The sequence below is a fragment of the Cnephaeus nilssonii genome, assembly GCF_951640355.1.
Source record: "Cnephaeus nilssonii genome assembly, chromosome: 3".
NCBI classification, from domain to species: Eukaryota; Metazoa; Chordata; class Mammalia; order Chiroptera; family Vespertilionidae; genus Cnephaeus; species Cnephaeus nilssonii.
In genome coordinates, this window is record NC_137074.1 from 76637906 (window position 1) to 76655491 (window position 17586).

The window sequence follows — 17586 nt, forward strand, 5'->3', positions numbered from 1 at the left end:
AATACCAAATCTTGATAACTCTTTCAACTATTTAAATTATTAGTTTGAGTCCCTTCCTTGACATTTTAATCAAATCAAGGATCTAGGGCTTCTGGTTCTCTTAGTGTCTTTTGATGGTGCTTTTTAAAAAAAAAAAACAAAAAAAACTTCAAGTTTCCCTCCAATAATTAACTGAAGAATAGGCTTTAATTTCCCTTTTTCCCCCGCTCTCTTCTACAGCCACAGGCGCACAAAGCCCCACATCCCTGTGTAGGTACAGTCTAGTGACCAACATCTTAAGTGCTAATAAGGATCCCCATAGAAGTCCTGCCTCTGCAACTAACTGATTGATCTGTGAAGCCTGGAGCTGTGATGTCTGTCTATGATATTCAATGCTCGTAACTCTAGAAATACATGGCCACTAGACTCTATTGAAGTTCTGAGAATCTCTGACTTCATGATTCCTTTCCATGACAAGTGTTACATATAAATGAAGGTAAAAATGGCCAATTTTAAAGTTAACAAAAAATAGTAATAAATAGGAAAGTAAACTCAATAAAACTAGTCCTCTTCTATAGACAATCAAAATGTAACAGAAATCTCTGAAAGACTCAATTTCTTGGAACCCAATGATGAAAAACTAGTATGTCTGGGGTTGCTTTTCCTCAATTTCCTTTTTCCTTTTCCTCATTTTTTTAATTTGTCTGTGTCTATGTGCTTTGTCCCGCTGAGACTGTACATTTCTCTAGGAATGCGAATAGATCTTTTTCTAGCTCAATGTCTATCATATAATAATCCATCAAAAAATAATTTATGGTTGATCACTTACTGACTAATAAAATCTGCCTTTTATTGACTAAGCTATGCAGATCCTATTTGACAGCATTATAAAAAAGTACATATGAAATGCATTGAATAGCTTAACTTTCTTTTTTATCGTTTTTATTTTCAATTACAGTTTACTTTCAATATTATTTTGTATTAGTTCAGGTGTACAGCATATTGGTTAGACAGTCATATACTTTACAAAGTGCTCCCCCCAATATTTCCAGTACCCACTGGGCACCATACATAGTTATTATAATACTAAAGGCCCAGTGCATGAAATTTGTGCACGGGAGGTTGTGTGTGTCCCTCAGCCCAGCCTGCATCCTCTCCAATCTGGGACAATCCAGGACTGCTGGCTCCCAACTTCTCACATGCCTGCCTGCCTGATTGCCTCTAACTGTCCTCCCCTGCCGGCCTGGTCGCCCCTAACTGCTCTTCCCTGCAGGCCTGGTTCCCCCCAACAGCCCTCCCCTGCTGGCCTGGTTGCCCCCAACTGCCCTCCCCTGCAGGCCTGGTTGCCCCCAACAGCCCTCCCCTGGAGGCCTGGTCCCCCCCCCCCAACTGCCCTCCTCTGCCAGCCCAGTCACCCCTAACTGTCCTCTCCTACTGGCCTGATCACCCACAACTGCCCTCCCCTGCCTGCCATCTTATGGTGGCCATCTTGTATCCACATGGGGGCAGCCATCTTTGACCACATGGGGGTGGCCATCTTGTGTGTTGGAGTGATGGTCAATTTGCATATTACTTTTTGATTAGATAATATTATTGACTCTATTTCTTATGCTGCATTTTACTTCCCTGTGACCATTTTGTAACTACCAATTTGTACTTCTTAATCCCTTTACCTCTTTCATCCAGTCCCTAAGCCCCATCCTTTCTAGCAACCACCAGTCCACACTCCAAATCTATGAGCCTGTTTCAAAGGTTTGTTCATTTATTTTTCAACAGTTTAACTTTCATTTGGTAAATTGAGGTGGAGTCTCCGTGGTTTACTTTTTTATTGGGAAAGCTATTGGATAACTTTATCTTGTTCCACAATCTATGCCAACTGATATGTACCAGTGAATTCCACAATTTGTGCTTCACATCCCACATATTTTTTATTGGCTCTATGTTTAAACACATTGTATTTGGTGATATAAAGTAGACTTTATAACCTAATAAAAAGCTATAGAGTTTAAAATGCTCATATTTTAAAATTCATTCAAACCAGCAACCTAAGCTTTTTTTAAATAGAAAAGGTTACTAACTCCCAATTCTTGTTAAACTCCTGAATCTAATTTCTCCATTCTCATTTTAGGCTATATAGTGCTGCTGGAAAAATTTTTATAGACCCATACTCAAAAGCCTTCTGGAGTAACATAATAAAGGTCAAAAATTAAGAGGGATACAACCTGAAATTCAAACATTAAAGGATAATATATGTACTTAAAGGTAAAGCCAAAGTAAAAAATTAACAGTTGTTTAAAAATCCATGTTCCTGCCCTAACTGGTTTGGCTTAGTGGATAGAGTGTTGGCCTGAGGACTGAAAGGTCGCAGGTTTGATTCCAGTCAAGGGCATGTACCTTGGTTGTGGGCACATCCCCAGTAGGAGGTGTGCAGGAGGCAGCTGATCAATGTTTCTCACTCATCGATGTTTCTAACTCTCTATCCCTCTCCCTTCCTCTCTGTAAAAAAAAAAAAAAAAAAAAAAAAAAAAAAAAAAAAAAAAAAGATCAATAAAATATTTTTAAAAAAATCCATGTTCCTTACTATGTTATTTCTGGCTTTCATTACTATAATTAAAGGTACTTATTTCCCATGAACATCAAAGACAGCAGACAGATGCTGTAAAGTGCTTGAGAAAAACATTGCATTCAGTTTGGATATTGCAATACCCAAATTTCTGCTTTACAGAAATAAACAAAGATAAAGTGCAAAGTTCTAGATTCATCTATGCTTATCACCAACTTGGGAGCTGAGTTCCTCATTGTCCTTACCATTATTTCTTGTTGTTGCCTTTTCCTTTCCCAGATTCAAAACCAATTTACTTTGTTATTCTTACCAATTCATTTAACCTGTATGGCAGATTCTGGTAGTGTCATACTCATCACTCATCACTTTCACAGGCATGCAGTGAAAATTTGGGAGACTTTGCAGACTTAAAGAATACTAAAAGAAGAGGTACTTATGGTGATATAGTGGAGGTGAGTAAAGAGAGCTTTGAGATAGACATGAGTCCCTGGGCTCCTGGAAGACACCCAGATATGTAAATCAACACTCAACATTGTGCCCTGTGGAATCAATCCAATTAATTGTGAACTAGCTCACTTACATCCTAAACTTTCTCTTAAATTTTTCATTCCCTGACCTTGACCTGACAGCAAGCCAAAATTCTCCCAACAATGTCTATTCCTGCCACTCCACAGAGTTATCAAACCTTAGGGGCAACATACTCTTACCTCTTCCCAGCCACTCCCATACCATCATTCTACCATGGCTCTTAATCTCAATGGCCCTTTCCACACTCCAACCTCAACATTCTAATACCTCCTCTGCACCTCCTCTAAAGCATGCACATTTACCCTGGGATCTGTTTTCTGAAGAATTGCTCCCTTACAAGGTTTTTAAATCTAAATTTCCCTTCTTTGACCACAACCTATCCCACCTCCCTTTCACATCAATTGAAATTGCTGCTCAATCACAGCTTTCAGCATGCTCACTCCTCTATTTCCTCCATTACCTCATTTCCTCCTTTACTTGCCTTCTTATCTACTCTCGGTTCTGATAATGAACAATTTTAATATTTTCCCCATTAGTACTCCTGTGCCTTCCTTTTCCCATAGTGTTTGCCGCCACAAGCCCCAGCTTGGAACAAGTTTTTCATTCACTTTCTCTGCTCATGTAAGAGGCCGCCGAATATTATTTAAGGAAATCTTGAACTTGGCTCACTTGTTTTTCATTCCAACATCATACTTTCTGGCTTCACCTGAGCCCTCACTGCTTCTCATATTTTTGGAATTCATCCCTGAGTAAGCCTCTATCACTCTTGTCATACCAAATTGTTATCACTCACCTTAAATACTACCCTCCTCATCTGTTTCCTTAATAGTGTTCTATATGGTATGAATTTAATCAATTTCCCTTCTCTGGACTTCAAAATTTCAGCATATATAATCCATCTCCTTCTTCATTACTCCTTTTTCAAAGGATGGAATTTCTATCCTCTTGACTTTACATGTCCATTCATTTCCCAAGTCTTCCAAAGTGTATTCTGTCTGTCATCACACCCGTTTGTTTCTCTCCAGCATTCTTCTTCAGCCTACAATGACATCCAGGTCTTCCGCACTCACACAAGGTTCCCTCAGTCATCCTACCTCCATCCTACCACCCTTCTTGTACCTTTGCAGCCATCAAACTTCTTGGATAGTGTCTATGCTTGATGCCTCCATTTCAATTTTCATTTAATCCTCAGTTTTGTGCATCTGATCAATAAGGTCAGGCTCCCCAAGATAACCAATGACCAACTAGTCATATAATTCTTTTTATTAATAATCACTTTTCTCAAAGAACTTTTAAGGACATGGAAAAATTCCCATGATATAATATTAAATTTTTAGAATAACAAAATTATATAATATGGCCCCAATTTATATTATTTAAAGTGTTTATATACATGCTCTACAAAAAGTGAGTGGAGGAAAAAACATCAAAATGTTAAGTGTTGTCAGATTAAGAGTTGCTGATAAGAAAATCAAATTATGGATATTTTTATATATTTTTGTGCTTTTACAAATATCCTTTAATGAGTATTACTTTCAGATTCAGAGGAGCCATAAAAGGATTTAAACATTTTTTTTTCTCATTCCTCCTTTCAATCCTCTTGACTGTCTGACATTCTTAATTGCTAATCCCAGGGCTGGCCTCACAGGTGTGCAATCTGAAGTCACATAGGTTCCCACACTTAAAAAGACTGTACTCAGTTCAGGGCTTTCTGTCTCCGTTTTGAAACTCATAGCAATTTTATAACAGGACTCCATTTTTTCGTTTTGTACTGACCCATGAAAATTATGTAGCTGATCCTGACTCTTCCCTTAGGGTCTGTCAGCACATTCTCTTTTTCCTGCATCTCTATCCGCTCTTTTCTCTTCTATCATCCACTCATTAAATTCACTTTAATATAATGGTTTACCCACCTCACCTCTCTCTTTTGCTAGTCTCACAATGGCTTCAGCTTTTGCTTTATCAAATGCCACACAAATATGTTATCTGAATCCTAAGCTTCAAATCTGTGTTTCCACCCATAATCCAGATATTTCCACAAGAATATCCAGTAAGCACTTCACTCTCAACATGTCAGCCTCTGCTTATGTACTTTTTTTATCACATGCTCAACTTTACATTTTGGAGCTTTACTCATGTTGCTGCATATAGCTATAGTTCATTTACTTTCACTCCTCTACAGTATTCCATTATATGAGCATACTTCAATTTATTTCCCCATTTACTTTGAGATGAATATTTGGGTTGTTTGGGGAGTTTTATTTGTTGTTATGCCCATGTGCACACATACAAGAAGAGTTTCCCTAGGTTATGAAACTAGGAGTAAAATTGTGAAGTTATAGAGTACACACAAACCCAATTTTAGTTAGCAATACCAAACTGTTTTCAAAGTGGTTGCATCAGTTTACATACACCACCCACAATATGTGAAAGTTCTTGTTGCTCCATATTCTTACTCACACATTATATTATCAGATTAAAATCTGGCAAAGTTATATTACCTAAATATGATTTTATTTACCTGATTATGAGTGAGAATGGACATCTTTCATGTTAATTATATATAAAAATTATCCTATTCTTGTAATGCCTTTATAATCAGAAAATATATTTTTAATTAAAATCTATACTATACCCAGCAGTTGTCAGTACAAACCTTGTTTTATTGAGCTTCACAGATGTTGATTTTTTAAATTGAAGATAAGATCCTCCACCAACAAAACAGACTGTGACCTGCTTTATTGCGATACTCACTTTATTGCACTGGTCTGGAACTGAACCTGCATTATCTCCGAGGTGTGTCTGTATAGGGAAGCTGTCCAGTCAGCCCTGAAGAACACTAAAGACTTATAGTACTATCCTCACTTAGATGATAAACTTAACCAGTTTCAAACAATTATACTTTGGGATTTGAATAAGTAATACACTCTCAAGATGATGACGTCCTATAAACTAGCTCTGTATTAACCGACCGTGGCTGTTAACCTTCTGTACACATGGAGTTACTCAGTGTCATGCGCAGAGACAGACTAGCTTCAGGGGAAGGCACAATGTGGAAGCCAAAATTTTCATCCCACACAGCATTACCAGCTCCTAACCCAGCAAGAAGCATGAGGGAAGGAAACACAAGTATCTATTGTTTGGTGAAGAGTCTACTCTACTCAGGAAAGGACATGTGGAAACCGTGAGAAGTGGAAGTACCCTGCCATCCCCGGCCCAACCCAACCTCACCTCTCCTAGACACTTCCCCCTACACTTCTGGAGTTCCCCAGGCAGGCTCTCCTTGTAAGTCACTGCTTCCTGTCTATCATTACCTACATATTTTGCATCAGGGAAGACGAAGTATCTTGAGATAAGTAATCTCCAAAATTGAGTTGAGGTTAATTAACTTACAAAATATACATGGCCATGAATTCCAGTTTCCTGAATTAGAGATATGAAATGTTAATTCAATCTGACAGATATTTGTTAAGCAGCTACTATGTCCACCAATAATATGATAGAACCCTTGCCACTTAGTAAGCAAATTCTATATACCAAGAACAAAAGGGATTTCACAGCTCTTACTCTAAAATAGAAAGACCACTATCAAGCCACACCCTAATTGCATCACATCTTTGTGCAGTATATTTAATACAATGCTATAGTTAATAAGTCTGTTCCTCATTTTTTTTACCCAATATCTACTGTGAGAAAATTGGACCTGACATTTATCTCAAAAGATCCTTGATAATTCACCACCAAATAGTGCTGTAGCGCTCTCTCCTCTAAACTAAAACTAATAATAGAATTTATTAAGTTCATACTATGTGCCGAGAATTAGCAAATATTATATGCATAACATCTCATTTAAAATGTCACAACTACCCTATGAGGAAATACTCTTTGCTGCTGTTGTTGTTTTAGGTATAATTCCCATATAATAAAGGGCATGTGCTTTTATTTCTTTTGAATAAACATCTAGGAGTAGAAGGACTTAGGTTATAGTGTAGATATACATTTAACATTTTAAGAATCTGCCAATCCTATTGCTGCTATAACAAATGATCAAAAACTGAGTCATTTAAAACAACACAAATTTATCTTTTACAGTTTTAGAGGTCAAACTCTAATGTGAAGATGTTGGCCAGGCTGTGTTCCTCCTGGAAGCTTCAGGGGAGAATCCATTTGCTTTCCTTTTTTATTATTATTTATTTATCTTTATTGTTGAAAGTATTATAGATGTCCCCGTTTCCCCCCCCCCCCTCAGTGACCCCCTCCACCCTGTTCCCGCCCCCTTCCCCAGCCTTCACTGCACTGTATGTCCAGTGAGTTATGCATATAAATTATTTGGTTAATTTCTTCCTGCCCCCCCTCCCCCACCCCGCTTCCCTCTGAAATTTGCCAGTCTGTTGCATGCTTCAATGTCTCTGGATCTATTTTGTTCACCAACATATTTTGTTCATTAGATTCCACATATGAGTGATAGACTGCCTGCATTTCTTGGTATATATTTCCTTTCTCAGGACACTCTAACATCCTGCTTCTGTGATCAAATCTCACAGGCAGGAAGATCCCCCTTATAAGTACCTTTGAGACTATATCATATCCACCATTATGATTTAGAAAATCTCCTGGAATCCCAAGATCTTTCATTTAATCACATCTACAAAGTCCCTTTGCCATGAAAAGAAACATATTTATAGATTCCAGGGTTTATTTAAGATAAACATCTTTGAAGGGCCATTATTCAACCTACCAATACGTCTTCCAAAGGAGTTATATTATTTTACATTCCCATCAGCAGTATAAAGTGTTCTAGTTCCTTCATATCCTTACCAACATCTGTTAAGGGCAGTCATTTTATTGTTAGCTATTCTAATAGGTTTATATTAGAATCGCATTATGATTTCAATTTGTACTTCTTGAATAACAAATGATGTTGGACATCTTTTCTTGTACTTATTTGCCATTTGTAGGTCTTAGGTGAAAGTGTTCAAATATTTTCTAATTTTGATTTGGTTTTATCATTTTTTTATTTTGGATTTTGAGAATTATTTTATACATTCTGAATAGAAGTCTGCTATCAGATATAATTTGCAAATATTTTATGCCAATCTGTGGCTTGTCTATTTGTTTTCTATTCATTCATTCATTCATTCATTCATTTATAATTCTCACCCAAGGATATTTTTTCCATTGATTTTTTTGTTTGTTTAGAGAGAGTAGAATGGAGGGAAGGAGAGAGAAAACAACAGCATGAGAGAGACACATCAATTGGTTGCCTCCTTTATGAGGAGATTGAACTTGAAACCCAGGTACACACCCTTGATCAGGAATTGAACCTGAGACCCTTTGGTGCTTGGGCCAATGCTCTAACCACTGAGAAACATCAGCCAGGTCTCTATTTGTTTTCTTAACAGTGCTTCCTTTCAAAAAATTAAAAATAAGTTTTGAATTTTGATTAAGTTCAATATATGATTGGGTTTTTGGTACTATATCTAAAAAAAAAATATTTGCCTAACCACAGCTTTAAAACATTTTCTGTTTTCTTCTAGACATTTTATAGTTTTAGTTCTTACATTTAGGTCTGTTGTTCATTTTGAATAAAAATTTGTTTATGGTGCAGATGTGAAATGCAGTTCTTTGTGTTGTACATAAATATCCAGTTGTTCTAATATCATACATCCCTTCTTTACTAATTGTCTTTGCATCTTCAGTTGTTCATATTTTTGGAATCTCTGTTCTATTAGATTCATCTATTTGCCTATCTTTATAACATTAGCACACTGTCTTGATTACTGTAATTTACAGTAAGACTAGAACTCGAATAATCTTAGTCCTCCAACTGTGTTCTTTTTAAGTTGTTTTGGTTATTTTAAGTCTGTTGCCTTTTTCACTTGAATTTTATAATCATCTTTCGAGATATATATATATATATATATATATATATATATATATATATATATATATCACCTTTGGCTGGGATTGTACTGAATCATTAGATCATTTGGGGGAGAATTGACATAATAGCAACATTGACTCTCCTGACCTATAAACACCATATATCACTCTATTATTAAGTTCTCAATGATGTTTTATAGATTTCATTATACAGGTCTTACTCTTCTTTTGTCAAATATAATTCTAAGTATTTTCACATTTTTATGCTGTTTTAACTTGTTGTTTTCTTTCAATTTCTGATGGCTCATTCCCAGTATATACAATTGATTTTGTATATTGATGTTGTATCTTGCAGCCTTGATAACTCATTTATTACAAGTAGCTTCTTTTATTTTTTAATCTTTATTGTTGAAATTATTACGTATGTCCCCCTTTTTTCCCCATTAACCCCTTCTAGCCTGCCCCACTCCCTGCCCCAGGCCTTCACCACACTATTGTCTGTGTCCATGGGTTATGCATATATGCATACAAGTTCTTTGATTAGTCTCTTCCCACCCACCCCTGCCTTTCCTCTGATATTCAACAGTCTGTTCCATGCTTCTATGTCTCTGGATCTATTTTGTTCATCAGTTTATTTTGTTCTTTAGATTCCACATATGAGTGAGATCATGTGATACTTGACTTTCTCTAACTGGCTTATTTCTCTTAGCATAATACTTTCCAGGTCCCTCCATGCTGTCTCAAAGGATAAGATTTTCATATGTTGTGGTTTCATTTTCATTCTGTTCACAGTACTTTCTAATTTCCCTTTTGATTTGTTTTTTTGTCCCATAAGTAAACTAGAAATGTGTTTTGTTTCCAAACATTTGGTGATTCTCCATAGACCCTTTTATTATTGATTTCTAACTTAATTCCATTGTGGCCAGAGAATATAACTTTGTATGACTTCTATCCCTTTAAAACTATTGAGAATTGTTTTATGCCCCAGAATATAATCTTATGTCTTGTTGTTGTTGTTGTTGTTAATCCTCACCTGAGGATATTTTTCCATTGATTTTTAGAGAGAGTGGAAGGGAGGGAGAAAGACAAAGAGAGAAACAGCAATGTGAGAGAGAAGCATCTACTGGCCACCTTCCTCATGCACCCCAACCTGGGCCGGAGATCAAGCCTGCAACCGAGGCACGTGCCCTTGACCAGAATTGAATCCAACATTCTTTCAGTGTTCTTCCTACATTTACAAACCAGTCTTCTCTGCCTATTTATCAGTCTCCTCTTTCTGGCCCCAACCTCTACCTGCAGGCTTTCCCCCAAGGATTAAGACCTCCTCAAGGAGTTCCATTTTGAGTTTTTTGAGGAAACTCCATACTGTTCTCCACAGTGGCTGCACCAGTCTGCATTCCCACCAGCAGTGCACAAGGGTTCCTTTTTCTCCGCATCCTGGCCAACACTTGTCGTTTGTTGATTTGTTGATGATAGCCATTCTGACAGGTGTGAGATGGTACCGCATTGTCGTTTTGATTTGCATCTCTCAGATGATTAGTGACTTTGAGCATGTTTTCATATGCCTCTTGGCTTTCATTCTGTCTTCTTTCGAAAAGTATCTATTTAGGTCAGTTGCCCATTTTTTGATTGGATTATTTATCTTCCTTTTATTAAGTTGTATGAGTTCCCTGTAAATGTTGGAGACTAAACCCTTATCGGAGATAACATTGGCAAATATGTTATCCCAAGCAGTGGGCTTTCTTGTTGTTTTGCTGATGGTTTCTTTTGCTGTGAAAAGGCTTTTTATTTTGATGTAGTCCCATTTGTTTATTTTCTCTTTAGTTTCCATTGCCCTAGAAGCAGTATCAGTGAAGAAATTGATTCGGCATATGTCTGAGATTTCTCTGCCTGTGGATTCCTCTAGTATTTTTATGGTTTCCCGTCTTATGTTTAAGTCCTGTATCCATTTTGAGTTTATTTTTGTGTATGGTATAAGTTGGTGGTCTAGTTTCATTTTCATTTGACCCAGTGATCTCACTTTTAGGAATATATCCCAAGAAACTAGAAACACCAGTTAGAAAGGATATATGCACCCCTATGTTCATAGCAGCACAATTCACCATAGCTAAAATTTGGAAACAGCCTAAGTGCCCATCAGCAGATGAGTGGATTAAAAAACTGTGGTACATCTACACAGGGTAATACTACGCTGCGGTAAAAAAGAAGGAGTTCTTACCATTTGCAACAGCATGGATGGAACTGGAGAGCATTATGCTAAGTGAAATAAGCCAGTCAGAGAAAGATAAATATCACATGATCTCACTCATTTATGGAATATAATGAGCAACATAAACTGATGAACAAAAACAGATCCAGAGACAGAGAAACATCGGTCAGACCGTCAAACCTCAGAGTGAAGAACTTGTATGCATGCATATAAGCCTAACCAATGGACACAGACAACAGAGGGGTGAGGGCATGAATGGGGGGAAGGGGGATAGTGGGGAAATAAGGACACATTTATAACACCTTAATCAATAAAGAAATAAAAAAAAAACACCTCCCCAAGGATTTGAGCTCTGCCTCCAGGAGCTCTTTCCTGTTCTTATTTATACTCTCGCCCTCAACATTCTCTTTCAAAACTATGGCTTCAATGGTGACTTCTAGAAATATTGCACATGACTCTTCATCTCAAGCCCTCCAGTCCCTGCTAAGTTTAGGTCATTTTCCAATCTAGACATCTCCACCTAAATTTCCCTATAATACTTCACAATGACTGAATTTAAGACTTTTCTTTCCAAATGTATTCCCTCTATATTCAGCAGTTTATTTTATGATATAATCATCCACCCTCTCACTCAAGATCAAAGCCTCCTATTCTCTTCGACTCTGATGTCACCTGTCAACCTCATAATCAGTGGCGCAGTTCAGCTGATCAGATCTGGATCTTATATTTAAAACTGTCTTCTCTTCTTCATTCCCATTACCACTACCCTGCTCTTGTTACTTCTACATAAACTATGATATCCACTTGTCCCTCAGTCTTTCTTTTCTCCAAAAACTTAGTCTCACTTATGCTAGTCTAACCTGGACACATACAGCCCTGATCAAATATAACCCCTTGGTCCAATGCCTTTGACTGCCAATAAATTCTCAACTTCTTAGAGTATAAAATATCAAAAACTAACTTTGTACCTTTATTTCCTAAAACATTTCATCAGACACCCAAGACCTAAACCCAACTAAAACACTCAGTGCTTTCCTATCCTTGGCCTCCAGTTGGTTCACACTGTTTCTTTTTCTGAAATGCCATTCTCCATGCCCTAATTCTATCCTTTCTTCAAAACCAGATAAAATTCACCTTCTTCATTAAGCTTTTCTATTATCTCCAAATCTGGAAGTATAGTATCAATACACTTAATCCCATAATGCTTTATGTGTCATTAATTTTTTTAACTTTTTACATTGTATTGCAGCTATTTTTACATATTCTGTATTCCTTAGTAGACTGTAAACTTCTTAATATTCAAATTGCCTTTGCATTCTTCATGTTGCCTACAAGGTAAAAGATAAAAATAATCAGTAAGTACATAATGCTGAATTAAACAATCAATCACCAAATTTCATACTCTTAGAAGGGGGGAAATTATGTGTGAGATAGACTCCTTGTTCTCTAAAATAACTACAATGCAAGAGGATATGTAATAAATGCTATAGTTGAAGAAATAATCAATGCATTAGGACAGTCATACTTAGAATGCGGATGACTGCAGGAGTCTTCTTGAAGTATTTGGTGTTTGAGATAGACTTGAAAGAATAGGTAGAATTTTTTTAAATATATTTTTGTTGAATTCAGAGAGGATAGAAGAGGGAAAGAGAGATAGGAATATCAATGATGAGAGAGAATCTTTGATTGGTTGCCTCCTGCACACCCCCGACGGGGAATCGAGGTCGCAACCCGGAATCGAACTGTGACCTCCTGGTTCATAGGTCGATGCTCAACCACTGAGCTACGCTGGTCAGACAAATAGATAAGATTTTATAAGCAAAAAAAAGCAAAGGAATACATCCCAAGTTAAGTTTAAAACTGCCTTCTCTTCTCCTGTTTAATGGCATTGAGGACAGGAAAGGATGAGGTGTCCAGAGAATAATGAGTAGAACAGTTTAACCAAAAGAGAGTTCATGTGGGGGCTACTGAGAGAGAAAGCTGTAAGATGCAGGATAGGGTTAGATTATGTAATTTTTGTCCCATTGCTGGGTGAGACTGGTGGCAATGAACACTGGGCCTCACCAACTTCCCCAACATCAAAATTATCAGGCACGCACTTGGCCATGATGACTTTGAGAGTTTTCTTACTTCTCCACAGTTCCTATGGCAACCTGCCACCTTTTAATAGTCAGTTAAAGATTTTCTTTGTTTCCAGTTTATATATTCACTTATTTATTTAAATTTCATTTAAAAACCTGCTATATCCCAAACACTTTGCAAGACCGTCTGAGTTTCAGGGTGAATAACCATGCTTCTAACCCAGGAGCTTCACATTTCAGTAAAACGACAAACTAGTCTTTTCCTTCTTAAAACTGTCATGCAAATGGCTTGAGGTCTTATTTTTGGCACAACCTAAGCCTGTTTTATGATTCATCCCTTCGTTTTGCTTTGCTTTGCTTTGCTTGCATATTGGGCTTACCAGTTAATGTGTATTAGTTTATAAAAGAGAAGGAAGCTAGTGATTTTTATTTTTAGTTTAACAAAAGTATATCAAAAAGCCCTGTCAGAGACAGCAGGAGCACTGCTCAGCACTGCTGCTCTGAGTGGTTCTGAGTCCATATTATTCTTCTGAATTCTTCCTGACTACGCCTGGGCTGGTTCCTGCTTGAACCCTGCCCACTGTACTAACTGTTGGGAATTTAGTCCAAGTTCCTCCTTTATCCTCTGCTCACTAGTTACAGGTGTTGCGTCCGAGCACTCCTACCTAGAGCTGGACCTCCTTGGATGCCAGGTCTTAGACGGAGAAGCCATGAGAGGTTGTGGGTGTATAAGAATGAGTCTTTATTGCAGAAGCCAGTGGCCACATAGTTATCAGACAAGACAGTCCTTTATAACAAAGTCCATATAGACAGGCAGCCGTACACCGGCTGGTGAACAAATACATCTTTCCCACAAAAGCAGCATTAGTCTCTGTACCCACAGCTACTATCTGAGCAGCCGCATGTTGTTCCCTAGACTCACCGCTTCACATCTTAGCAGTACCTGAGCTCTCTAGCTCAGCAGCTTCTCCTATCTCCCCTACCAAGCACACTGGCTGGTTAACATGGTAGCCAAATCTGAGCTCTCTAGTCTTTTCCCTTACTAGCTGCTCTCTCCAGCTTAGTCTTCTTCATAGTGCACACATAGGAGCGACATTCTCTGTGTCTACTGCTTCTGTTTCTCTGAGCTCTCTAGCGTCTGCTCAACTGCTCTCTCTCTAGCCTCTCTGGCCAGTAACCTATATGTTACCACTTAGACAAAGAAGGCTGGTTGCCAACAGTGACATTAATCATTTGGGTTACAGACCCGCTCATGGTATCTTGGCCTTGGGCATCCCGATTAGGCTCATGCTCAGAGCGGCCTTGGCCATTCTGGTGTATTGATAAAAAGGCCTCTGTGCTCCCATTGGCCTTGACTAACCAGGGACCCTGGTGTGGTTCCCACAACCCCATAGAAATAAATAGATCTGTGTGATGAAGAACTTTACTTTTCATCTTCTCCAGGAAGGAAAGTACCAGAAATGTTTTACCCATAAGTATATTCAATTTGTGGCTACTATAGTGTCCTAAAATATTCAGACTGTTTAATCTAGAAATTCTAGCAGTTTTGAGGCAGCAACATCATTTAGAATTTTTTTCTGAACAAAGTTGCAAAAAATAACTGAGATCCCCCCCCCAAAACTCTAACCTAACCCACAAACTATGAAGTAATGTTCCCAAATTATTTTTTGTTCTGTTAGAGAAGAGGAAGAATAGATTAGGGATTTTTCTCTCTTGGATTCTTTGTGACCTCAGAGGCTTAAAACATTAATTAAACTCCTCTCACGTGAAACTGCTGACACCATTCTTTTGGTGCTCATCAACTTCCTCTTTCTCTTCATCATATCCTCTTTTGGAAGTTGTTTTCTATCAGTGTAAATATTTTTTTATGTAATAGTTATATTTTTAAAAGGTGGCAGTTAAGTCTGTCCAACAAGCTGACATAGCTATCAAGTGGAAAATCAAATGTAGCAGCAACGTAGCAGTGGCAAGTGTCATGTGCAATATCCTCCTCCCTCATAAAAATAAATAAATATTTTTTGAACAGCAACTTCATCATGTTTTTAATAACTGCTGAGAGAGAGATATTTAACAGGGGTATTATAAGAGTTCCAGAAGATGCCCATCTGGATCCTACTGGGTTATTCAGATAGCACAAGGTAATTTGGGGGGAAGTCAGGTCAGCAGGAAGTCTAGAATACTAATTATCATGGAAATGCAAACCAAAACTACAATACTAGTAAGTTATCACCTCATACCTGTTAAGATGGTTATTATCAAAATGACAAAAAATAGCAAGTGTTGTCAAGAATGTGGGGGAAAAAGGAGCCCTTGTGCACTATTGGTGGGAATGTAAATTGGTGCAGTCACTACGGAAAACAGTTTGGAGGTTCTTCAAAAAATTTAAATAGAATTATTATATGATCCAGCAATCTATAGTAGAAGCATGTGGATATAAATATAAAAGAAGATTCAAAATCTGGAGGTTCTGTTTTGCATATGATCCCAAAAGAAAATCTAGGAAAGTAAAGGCACTAAACACACGGGTAGACAAAATTGACAGTTGTTATCAGTCAACTTCTGCATTGGCCATCTTTCACAATGGGCACATGGATAGCCATGGTGGCAGAAATGGAGGTTATACATTGGCTGAAAAGCTATGGCTGCTGCCAAATTTATCTGCCATTAATAGAGATCAACCCTAAGTCCCTGTTAAATCATGCTCATGAGACTGTCTGTTGTAGATTTTCTACAAAATGGCTATCATCAATACCCTCTTTCCCTTTGTGCATGTCATTGTCCCCATCAAGAGATGGAGTCTATTCCTCTTTTCTCTTGAACCCAGGCTGAGCGTGAGTGACTCACTTACCAATACAAATATTGATATTCTTAAAGTTACAAAGTTAGTTTGTAAAAAGCCTTCCAGCCATCACCTGAACCTCTTTGAATGCTCTTTCTTGAAACTCTTGCTTGACAGAAACTGGCTATCAAATAAAAAGTCAGACTTCTACTTTAAGATCACTGTGATGTAAGAAGACCAAGTCATCTAGTGAGGCCTTGAAGGATAAGATACCATGTACAAAGAAAGAGAGACAGGCCAAGATACAATGAGACACCAGACATCTGAGGAAGAAGCCACATTAGAAATGAATCCTCTAGCCTCAGGCACCCCAGTTGATGCCATGAGTACCAGAGATATACTAGCCAGTTGAGTCTTTCCTGAATCCCTAAATTAAGAACTCATGAATCAAATAAAATTGTTATGGTAAGCTGTTAAGGTATGGGGTGGTTTATTAAGACCAACCACTCAGTACTGGACTACTTTCATCTTGGAAAAGGCAATAATTTATTTTCACAGTAATATGCAAATATTCCAGGTAAGGTTTAGCCTCTCCTAATGACAGACCTGAAAGCTTAGAGAGTAATTGACCCACTGTCCCAGCATCTCACATAACTTCACTTCATATAAAGGGAACAACAGCAAAGGAGGTGCAGGAGTTAGCACATGGCCATAGATTCTACTAGTCAAACCCCATTCTGTATCAAGCAGAGTCAGCTAAAATGCCAGACTAGAAGTAATAACCTTGCAGGGATAGGAGTGCCACACGTTAGAATGTAGTACTTTAAGCAGTTGACCTGTATATGGTCCTTAATAAGTCCCTAGTAGGTAGAATACATGGGTCAAGAAACCAAGAAGTGGAAGCAGAAGTGGCCACACTTACCATCATTCCTGGTGACCTACTTGAGGAGTTTCCCCAAGTTGTTAGAGAAGCTTCCTACTGTTGCAACTCAAGGCTCTGCTGGTTTAGAGGTCTCAGTTCCCAAAGGGGAAACATATCCACCAGTGGACACGGGAAAAGTCCCAGTGATCTACACAGTACCTCTGCTTCCTGAGCCCTTTAGCTTCTCAATCCAAGATATCAGCAGACAATAAGAGGAGCCAGTTATTGTGGGCTGCCCCAGGAAGGCGATGTTTCTTTGACTGAGGTGGAGCTCTTCAGGAATCCTGAAGAGGGCTGGCGCTAAAGGCTGAATGCTGACAGCAGCTAAAGAAATAATACTTTCTATCCTGTGGGAGAGTCTGGGCAGTACATCCCACTAGTTTCTATCCAATTCACACTGTATTTGAAGAAAGTAATAAGAGGAAACTTCTATTTCATATCTGTACTTTACCTCAGTAAAATTCTTAGTAGTTGTCAAAGTAAACCCAATAAGTTTTGTTTGAGCTTTTGTTGTAGAGATTGAAAATCATCTTGAAAAACAAAGGTTTTTAATTGACCAATGGAACAGAATAAAAGGTCCAGAAACAAGCCCAGACATATAAAATCAACCAATGATTGACAAAGATGACACTGTGCTTTCGT